The 11,212-nt window shown below is 34.7% G+C and overlaps 1 non-coding gene across 1 annotated transcript; it reads right to left on the minus strand.

The window, feature by feature from the left end:
- Nucleotides 1-8,568: 8,568 nt before the first annotated feature.
- LOC130959261 (small nucleolar RNA R71) lies at nt 8,569-8,676 on the minus strand. The gene has a single exon (XR_009078354.1). It is a non-coding gene; the product is annotated as a small nucleolar RNA R71 (small nucleolar RNA).
- Between the last annotated feature and the right edge of the window lie 2,536 nt (nt 8,677-11,212).

An 11,212-nucleotide genomic window follows, 5' to 3' on the forward strand; every position in this document is an offset into this window, starting at 1 on the left:
AGCTCCCTGGATCTGGCATCTTCTTTGGCAAGTTATTCTGAATTACAGCACTACATTCCTTAGACAGGACTACTGTCTCATCTCCCTTTAAATGTTTTTTCTTTGACAACAGCTCCTTCATGAACTTGACATAGATAGGCATTTGCTCCAAAACCTCAGCAAAAGGAATATTAATTTGCAACTTTCTGAAGACTTCCAAGAACTTTGATAACTACTTGTCCTTGGTCTCCTTTTGCAGTCTCTGAGGATATGGCATCATAGGTTTGTACTCAGGAGCCTTTGGCAATGTAGGATATGTGTCAAGAGATTCTGGGAATGGGTTGTCCGCACACTTTGGAGGGGCGTGCTCTACTTCTTCCTTCTTCTCCTCTGGAGCTTCTTTTTCAACTAACTCTTCATTGACCTTGGTCTCAGAGCTAGCTACTTTACCACTTCTCAATTGAATAACCTTGAAATCTTCTCCAGGGTTCACCACTGTATCACCTTGAAATGTACTTGCAGACCTCTCAAGTATTTGCTTGCTCAATTGGCCCACTAGCACCTCTAAATTTCTAATGGAGGCTCTGGTTTCCTGCATAGCTTGTGCTTCTGTACTTGCCACTTGACCACTTATCAAGGTGATAGCCTTGCATTCCTCTCTTGGATTTGGAATTGTGTTACCAGGAAGGCTATTAGTGGTTCTATGATCAATTTCATTAACTTTGGTGGCTATTTGACCCATTTGAATCTCCAGTTTCTTGATGGATGCTCTGGTTTCCTGTCTAAAACCTGTCAATATTGCTTCCAAATCATTGTTCTATTGGAAACCACCCTGAGAACTATTGTTGAAGTTCTGAGGTCTCTGAGGTTGATCCCTCTATCTAAAATTTGGGTGATTCCTCCACCCCTGATTGTATGTCTTAGAATATAGATCATTGTTGGGATTCCTAGGACCACTCCCCATGTAATTCACCTGTTCAAAAGAAGGTTGAGCATAATCATAATTATCATTTTGCACAAAATTACCTGCCATGTCATAGGAGATTTCTTGTGGCAAATTTTGTGTGTTGATAGCTGAGACTTGCATGCCACCCATCTGTTGAGTAAGTAGATTTATTTGCTGAGACATCAGCTTGTTCTGAGCAAGAAGAGCATTAACAGCTTCTACTTCCAACCCGCCTCTCTTCTGAGGGGTCTTAAAGTTCACCAGATTCCTGTTAGATGAGTATAAATATTGGTTGCTAGCAACCAATTCAATAAGCTCAATAGTCTCCTCCGGTGTCTTCTTCTTGTGCAATGAACCTCCTGCAGAATTGTCTAAGCACATCTTGGACATTTCACCCAAGCCTTCATAAAAGATATCTAGTTGAGTCCATTTGGAGAACATGTCTGGAGGGCATTGCCTAGTCAGTAGCTTGTATCTCTCCCAAGCTTCATACAGAGTTACACCATCCTTCTGCCTGAAGGTCTGAACCTCTACCCTAAGCTTAGTCAGCTTCTTTGGTGGGAAAAATTTAGTGAGAAACTCAGTAACCACCTTGTTCCAAGTATCCATACTCTCCTTGAAGTATATTGGTCGGTTAGCGACTTTCATTAAGATAAAGACTAGACTGGTATGTAACTTGTTTCATTTTGTTATTAAGTTTGTTTTGTCTTTGAAATATAATGTAATTATTACTTGATTTAACAAGTTGTTTCAACCTGTGTAGTCTAAGTCGTTGGATCATGATGCAGCGATAGTGGAGACCTTCAAATATACTCACACCTTAAAGGAGAACAAGGAGAGATTTGTTGATCAGTGGTCTGCAGATCATTATGTGAGTAAACATCATGTGGTATAAATTTTTCAATTAACTACTACAATCTTAACCGTAACATGTGTTACACAGGAGTCCTACATGCCGAGATAGGAGGTCGCAACCCAGCAATCTTAGGAGATTAAAGGCGATGGCAACAACTCCACTGTAGTAGAGGTGAGAGTTGGAGTAGCTTCAGCGGATGCAGCAACAGATGGAGGTGTACCAAGATCAGATGCGCACCAGTGGCAGTGGCACTGCTAGAGGGGCATCAACATCGCTATAACACCCTACCATATAGAGCTTTAAACTTAAGTTTATAAATCAGAGGTGGTGAGGTATTATGACCTCTAAAAGTAAAATACATACACACATAACACACACACACACATACACACACACACACACACACATACACACACACACACATAAAGAATAGTTTAACTAGGAGTCTTGAAGAAAAAGTTAGATAAAATAGAAATAGAAAATCACATCACACTTGTACAGTTAAGAATAAAATGCATAAATAACAGAAAGCGGAAGAGACAATATATATATATATATATATATATATATATATATAACTCCAACGAGCTATATAACAAACTCTAGTCTCGACCTACAAAGCAAAGGCCGACTAGAAATACATATACATCCCCAAAAGGTAACCAAAATACAAAATAAAACTCTTAATTCTCTGAGTTGACCTCTAGGAGGGACAAATACAAGTTTTAATACAACACTGTAGATTATAAACACGCATACAGCGAGATGCCTCACATTCCTACATCTGAAAAATAACAAATATGTATGGAATGAGAATCGGGAGTTCTCAGTATGGTAACAGTGCCCAACAGATAAGATATAAGGCTCCGAAAATCTAAAGGCAATCCTAAACTTCTACAACATAGATCAAAGCCTAGAGTTCTCACTAACCAGAAATATGATAATTCTACCTAGGAATTCTACTCTATCTCTTTAATTCCAATTCTCTACAAATCTTCCAATCACCAATTTGGAACCACCCTCAGCATAACCTTTACCAGCATGAGGAATCTCTCACAGCAGACACATACAAGGCATACAAGTAATGCATGTAAAATTTTAAAATTAATGAATAATTAATTAGTAAATTAATTATAAGCCAAGGAAATTAGGAAACTAAATTTTATAATTTGAAGAAATAAAAATATTTAAAATATGAATTAAAACATTAATTTTAAAGATTTTGGCCTAAACCAAACCAATGGGCCAAACCGGTTGAATTGGGCCCATATTAGGCCCAAGGCCCAACATATATATGAGAAACTTAACCTTCTTCCCTTCATCCCTTCATTTCATAACAACACGCTGAGAAGAGATCTTGTGGAAGGGAACCTTAAACCCTTTTTACCTTTAATTTCAATCTTACGTAACTTTCAATCCGAAGCTTTGATCGCCACACTATTTGCGGCCACACAACCGTCTCACCGAGCTTTTCAAATTCATTTGAAAAAAGTGGTAAGAAACTCAAAATTTCTCACCCAGCCCTTACCTCCCTTCAATTTCATGAATTTGGTTCATGTGTATTGAGAATTTTGTGCTTTTGATGGTTTAGGGGTACTCTAGTGCAAGGTATAGCTAGGTTTCATCCAATTACTCAATGGATAAAGGTGAGAAACTATTATGTCCTTTGAATTCTTCAATTTTGTAAAGTTTAGGTATTGAAATTATGGTTATGAATGAAATTATATGGAATTAGGTTGAATTTATGTTAATTGATGTCAAATTGGTAAAGTGGAGTACTTGAATTGGAACTCTAATGGTTGAAGCTTGATTGAGTAAGGTTTGGAGGTTTGGGGGCTTGAAAAGAAGAGGTTTTTGAGGTGTTTGAGATTGGGAGAAAATCGGGCAAGGTATGGTTTTGGATTCTTATAGTTAATATGTAATGTTGCATGAAAATTTAGGCTAGTTGCCATAAGATAGGATTGAATGCTCTGAATTATTGGATTTTTTGGATTAAAATTGCATAAATGTAGTGTTGATGATGAATGGTGAATTTGGTAAAAATATGCATGAAAATTTTTTGAATGAATTGATAAATTTAGGTGCTGAAGTGATTGTGAATTGGATAATGAGTATGTGATATTGTGTAGGAATAATTGGTGTTGAATCGGTTATGGTTTGGCTGGTTTTGGATTGAGAAGTTTGGAAAACTAGAGGATTGAAGCTTTGGTAAAAACTCATATTTTTACCAACTACGGCGAGCCATAACTTGGCTTTCGGACCCCAAATCTTGTGAAACTTATTTTGAATAAAAATTGGGTCTAAGAAGTTTATAACATTTGAAGAATAGACTGAAAATAATTTTTAACGAAAATGTTATGCACATGTGAAGTTTAGTATGAAAAACTAACTTTTCTGAACTTAACAGATTTTGGGCAAATCTGATAGGATTGCGTTTGTGACAGTGTCACATGACCCGTGTTTTAAGCTCTATCACACACTCGTGTACGTGGAACATGGTTGTATACGTGACATTGTCACTTTTACACTCATGCCTAAAAACATGCATGCATATGCGGAACCCTTCCTCTGCCCAAAATACTCGCATACAATAGATAGTGCAAGCGTGCATGAGTGATAGATCCCAATTTTACGGTTTATCTTGTGTTGAATTTAGTAAATTTTATCAACTTATCTCACATTTATACAATGAAATAGCATGGTTTTGTAAATTCTCCTTAATTGTGCTTAAGAGTAAAAACATACTTTTTAGACTTTTAATTCCCTAAATTTAATTCACTTTGACTCCACTCGATGCCTTGATGTGTTTGTTAAATGATTACTAGCTTAGAAGGCAAAGATTGGATTGAAGAAGTTAAGAAAAAGCATGCAAAGTCGAGAATTCATGAAGAAATGAGGATTTGGTAGGAATTCATGGCCACGCACACGCATGCCTCACGCATACGTGTGAGTGAGAGTGTCGTCAGGCCACGCGTAAGCGTGACATCTGGCATACGCGTGACACTTGTCATGTGACCAACTTAAAGAAAACGTGATTGACGATTTCTGATCTTATCGAAGCCCAAATCCAACTTATTTCTGAAGTATTTGAGGCCAAATTCAAGAAGGAACAAAGGACGGAGCAATTATGGTTGCTTACTAACCATGCTTTAGGTCATTTTCTAGAGAGAGAAGCTCTCTTTTCTTTCTAGAATGAAGGTAGATTTAGGTTTCAATTCTTTCTTTGATCTAGTTTCTTTTACTTTTCCTTGTTGTATTACCTTAATTTTCTTAGTTTATCTTGTTAATTTTTCATTTGTGCCACTTTTTAGTTTATGAACACTTTTTTTACTTTTAATTTCATTTAATGTAATTTGATGTTTTATGATCTCTTAATGCTTGTTTGAGTTATTGTTGTTATTTTCTTACATTTGGTAGTAGTAGATTTTATTATTATTTTAATTTAATATGCTTTTCTTTTTTTGCACACCAAGTGTTTGATAAAATGCTTTGCTTAGTTTTAGAGTTGATTTTTAGCATTCTTGGCTTGAAAAGAAAAGTTTGGTACTCTTGAGTCATTAATATCCAACTTATGTTGGTAATCTAGAGTTGTTAGTTAATCTTGTTTTCATTGATGCTACTTATGGATTGGGATTAACTAGGCCTATTTGACTTTCTCTCGATGTTGGAGATAACGTAATAGGCTTAGCTCTTGGTAATTGTTGTGTTATAATTAATGACTACGATAGAAGACCTTGATTCTCAATCCTTGCCATGAATGCCTCTTTAGTATTTGTTATCTTTAGTTGTTTGCTTTACTTTCTTGTCATTAGATTATTGTCTTCTTATCCGCAAAGACTATGAACTGATGAGGAGAGATGTATTATCTATAATAAAAAGAATGATGATGATTCATAATGAACTGAGATATGATGAGCATGATTTGGAAAATTGAGAAAATGATAATGATTAAAGATGATTAAGACTATGAATGAAGTGGAGTAATATGAAGGATGAACTTGATAACGAAATTGAATCTGATTGAGATATTCCACTGGGTAAGATGCAGTGGTGTTGTCCACTTACTCCGGTTATAAGATGAGATATTGATGCACAAAAATCTGTATCGCTACAAATTTTCCTTCGCCAAGTATTCCGAATTGTCGTCAAGTAATAACTCACATAGAGTGAGGTCGATCCCACAAGGATTAACTGATTAAGCAAGCAATAGTTGATTAATTATTCTAGTTAGACGGTCATAATTGTGATGATTAGCAACAAGTGTAAATCACTTGAAATTAAATGAAAGCAATAAAGAACAAGATAGTAAATGACAAGAAATTAAAGTGCTGAAAATTGAAGTACAAGAATGTAAATTGCAAGGAATTGAAAGTAAAAGAAAGTAAAATGCAAGAAAGTAAATGTCTAGAAAGTAAAACCAAGTGAAGCATTTCTACAAACACTTGGAAGGCATAAATGTGAAAAATTAAATAAAACCATAAATGTGCATAAGTAAATGTCAAGAATTAAAGATAAGAAGTAAATAACAAGAATTAAGAATGAAATTAACATTGGGATCAAGAGATATTGTATTCTTAGGATCAATAATTTTCATTTCCTCTTTAATCATGCAACTCATTGACCTCTTGGCAATCCTGAGTGATTGAAGCCAGCGAGTTTGAAGCCAGCGATTATTCAATATTCCGACAACAACACCAAGTTTTTGGCGCCGTTGCCAGGGATTGTTTGAGTTTGGACAACTAACGGTTCATCTTGTTGCTCAGATTAGGTAATTTTCTTTTCAAAAAGTTTTCAAAAATCTTTCAAAATTTTTTTATTTTGATTTCGCTTTTCTAAAAAGAATTTTTCGAAAAATCCAAAAAAAAAATTATAAAATTATAAAAACCAAAAATATTTTGTGTTTCTTTTATGAGTCTAGTGTCAATTTTTAAGTTTTGTGTCAATTGCATATTTTAAAAATTTATGCATTTTTTTCAAAAAACTCATGCATGGTGTTCTTCATGATCTTCAAGTTGTTCTTGACAAGTCTTCTTGTTTGATCTTTAAATTTTCTTGTTTTGTGTTTTTTGTTGTTTTTCATATGCATTCTTGCATTCATAGTGTCTAAGCATTGAAAATTTCTAAGTTTGGTGTCTTGCATGTTTTTCTTTTCTTGAAAATTTTTCAAAAATAAGTCTTGATGTTCATCTTGATCTTCAAAGTGTTATTGGTGTTCATCTTGACATTCATAGTGTGTTTGCATGTATTAGTTGTTTTGATCCATAATTTTCATGTTTTGGGTCATATTTGTGTTTTTCTCTTTCCACATTAAATTCAAAAAATCAAAAAATATCTTTTCCTTATTTCTCTCATAAATTTCGAAATCTTTGGGTTGACTTAGTAAAAATTTTTTAAAATTAGTTGTTTCTTGTTAGTCAAGTCAAGATTTCAATTTTAAAAATCTTATCTTTTCAAAATCTTTTTCAAAATCAAATCTTTTCTTTTTCCTTTTGTTATTTTTTAAATTTTTTTTTAAAAAAAAATTGATTTTCAAAATCTTTTTCTTATTTTTATTTCATGATTTTCGAAAACTTTACTAACAATTAATGTGATTGATTCAAAAAATTGAAGTTTGTTACTTTCTTGTTAAGAAAGGTTCAATCTTTAAATTTTAGAATCATATCTTTTAGTTTCTTGTTAGTCAAGTAATCAATTTTAATTTTAAAAATAAAATCTTTTTAATTTCCTTTTCAAATCTTTTTCAAAACAAATTTCAATAATATCTTTTCAAATCATATCTTTTTCAAAATCAATTTCAAAATCTTTTCTAACTTCTTATCTTTTCAAAATTGAATTTCAAATCTTTTTCAACTAACTAATTGACTTTCTGTTTTACTATTTCTTATCTTTTTCAAAACCACCTAACTACTTTTCTCTCTCTAATTTTCGAAAATTCCTCACCCTTTTTCAAAATTCTTTTAAATAACTAATTGTTTCAAATTTTAATTTTAATTTTATTTCTTTTCTTAATTTTCGAAAATCACTAACCTTTTTTCAAAAATAATTTTCGAAATTCTCTCCCTCTCATCTCTTTCTATTTATTTTATTTATTTACTAACAATTCTCTTCATCTAAAAATTTGAACCCTCTCTTCTCCTTTGTGTTCAAATTTTCCTCTTTTCCTTCTTCTATTCTTTTTTTCTTCTACTCACATAAAGGAATCTCTATACTGTGACATAGAGGATTCCTCTTCCTTTTCTGTTCTTTTCTTTTTCATATGTGCAGGAGCAAGGGCAAGGACATTCTTGTTGAAGCAGATCCTAAACCTGAAAGGACTCTGAAGAAGAAACTAAGAGAAAATAAAGCACAACAATTCAGAGAAAACCTTACAAAGAATCTCGAAAAAGAAGGAGACATGGCCGAACCCAATAATAATGCAAGGAGGATGCTTAGTGATTATACTACACCTACTTCCAATTTTTATGGAAGAAGCATCTCAATCCCTGCCATTGGAGCAAACAATTTTGAGCTGAAGCCTCAACTAGTTGCTCTAATGTAATAGAACTGCATGTTTCATGGACTTCCATCAGAAGATCCCTATCAGTTTTTAACTGAATTCTTGTAGATCTATGATACTGTTAAGACTAATGGAGTAGATCCTGAAGCCTACAGGCTCATGCTTTTCCCTTTTACTGTAAGAGACAGAGCTAGAACATGGTTGGACTCACAACCTAAAGATAGCCTGGACTCTTGGGATAAGCTGGTCACCGCCTTCTTGGCCAAGTTTTTTCCTTCTCAAAAGCTGAGCAAGCTTAGAGTGGATGTTCAGACCTTCAAGCAAAAAGATGGTGAATCCCTCTACGAAGCTTGGGAAAGATACAAGCAGTTGACCAAAAAGTGTCCTTCTGACATGCTTTCAAAGTGGACCATTTTGGATATATTCTATGATGGTCTTTCTGAGTTCTCTAAGATGTCACTGGACCATTCTGCAGGTGGATCCATTCACCTAAAGAAAATGCCTGCAGAAGCTCAAGAACTCATTAACATGGTTGCAAATAACCAATTCATGTACACCTCTGAGAGAAATCCTGTGAGTAATGGGATGCCTCAGAAGAGGGGAGTTCTTGAAATTGATACTCTGAATGTCATATTGGCTCAGAACAAAATGTTGACTCAGCAAGTCAACATGATTTCTCAGAGTCTGAATGGATGGCAAAATGTATCCAACAGTACTAAAGAGGCACCTTCTGAGGAAGAAGCTTATGATCCTGAGAATCCTGCAATGGCATAGGTGAATTACATGGGTGAACCCTATGAAAACACCTGTAATTCCTCATGGAGAAATCATCCAAATTTCTCATGGAAGGATCAACAAAAGCCCCAACAAGGCTTTAATAATGGTGGAAGAAACAGGTTTAGCAATAGCAAGCCTTTTCCATCATCTTCTCAGCAACAGACATATAATTCTGAGCAAAGCCCCTCTAGCTTAGCAAACATAGTCTCTGATCTATCTAAGGCCACTTTAAGTTTCATGAGTGAAACAAGGTCCTCCATTAGAAATTTGGAGGCACAAGTGGGTCAGCTGAGTAAGAAAATCACTGAAACTCCTCTTAGTACTCTCCCAAGCAATACAGAAGAGAATCCAAAAAGAGAGTGCAAGGCCATTGATATAATCAAAATGGCCGAATCCAAAGAGGAAGGGGAGGACGTGAATCCCAATGATGAAGACTTCATGGGACGTCCTCCAGACAGAAAGGAGTTTCCTATTGAGGACCTAAAGGAATCTGAGGCTCATATAGAGACCATAGAGATTCCATTAAACTTTCTTCTTCCATTCATGAACTCTGAGAACTATTCTTCCTCTGAAGAGGATGAAGATGTAACTGAAGAGCAAGTTGCTCAATATCTAGGAGCCATCATGAAGCTGAATGCTAAGTTGTTTGGTAATGAGACTTGGAAAGGTGAACCTCCCTTGCTCATTAGTGAACTAGATGCATGGATTCAGCAAAACTATACCTCAAAAGAAACAAGATCCTGGTAAATTCTTAATATCCTGTACCATAGGCACCATGTAACAACCCTGGTTTTCGAATACGCGAGATCTTTTCTGAAAGTACGGAGAACTCTGGAGGATCAGTAAAGGGAGAAGCTCTGATATATCATCAAGTATCTGAATCCTCATTGTCATTATGCCATCTTTAAGTTAGAATCTTTTTTGAGGCAAGCTCGATAACGCAGCCACGAAGAACATAGTTTTTGAACCGTATCGGTCAGGAGTTTTGATCCAGTTTTTCGTAAATAGTCTCAGTTTGATGAACCGGAATTGATTCATGAGAGAAGAGAGATAATAGGGTAATATTATCATTATTTTAGTATCAGAAACTTCTTGGATAATATTATTAGGTTACCTGGTCAGTTTTAGTTAAAAACAGAAAATTGGTTTAACCGGGTTTACGGTTTACTGGTGCAGCTTAGCACCAGCACTCTCTGATAATAAATATGTTACTAGTATCATTTATGATAGTAGCTCAGAAAATAATTTTTAGAGATGTTTTTACAAGTGTTCCGATACATCTAGTTTTAGTAGTTATACACCTGAGATATTTTAATATTATTTTAATCCACCTCCAAGCCAACCAATCACAACTCACCCTACACCCCCAAGAAACTCCAAGGCTGGTCATTTACTCCCTTTTGGCCGAAAATAACAAGAGAGAAAAGAGAGAAACTTTCATGAATACATAATCTTCAAAGCTTGATTTCTTCTAAACTAAAACTCAAATAAAAATTCCGATTTCACCAAAATGATCCTCTCTTCTTCCTCTACATAACCATGTAACTTATCAAGGCTGAAAATAAGGTGAGATGTCTGTTCCTTTCCTCTTTCAATTCGGTTTTCAAGGAAACATGCTTAAACATGTGTTTTCTTGATGTTCTTCCTTAGGAATCATGCTTAACTTGACTTGAGGGCCAAGAAATGTTAATTTCCAACAAGTCTAAGGTTAGAAATCACTTCCTAACATGCTGAGTGAGATTTGGTTAGTTGAAAGTTTTTGGATTTAAAGTTGTTCTTGATGTGATTTAGGAGGAAAAAGTACATTAAGAACACTTCAAAGAGTAATCGGATTTGGAGCAGGAAATCAAAGTAGGGTTTGACAAAATTAATCTTGATTGATTGTGTTTGAGTTGTGTGATTATGTTATGGTTTGTCTGTGCTTGAAATTGGTGATTTATATGAGTGATTCTTGTTGAAAATTTGGTGAAACTTTGATGAAATTTTATGAAATTCAAGCTTTAAAGTTCATGTTCTTGGGGCAGCTGGGAAAACGAAACCATAGGCCTAAATTGAGGTTCAATTTGTGTTAAAATCATGTGAAAAATATGGGGTTTTAGTGGCTGCTAATTTATTATGAATTATGGTAAAAACCAGTTGCTGAAAAGACTGAAAAACG

Source organism: Arachis stenosperma, chromosome 10 (genome assembly GCF_014773155.1).
Source record: "Arachis stenosperma cultivar V10309 chromosome 10, arast.V10309.gnm1.PFL2, whole genome shotgun sequence".
NCBI lineage: Eukaryota > Viridiplantae > Streptophyta > Magnoliopsida > Fabales > Fabaceae > Arachis > Arachis stenosperma.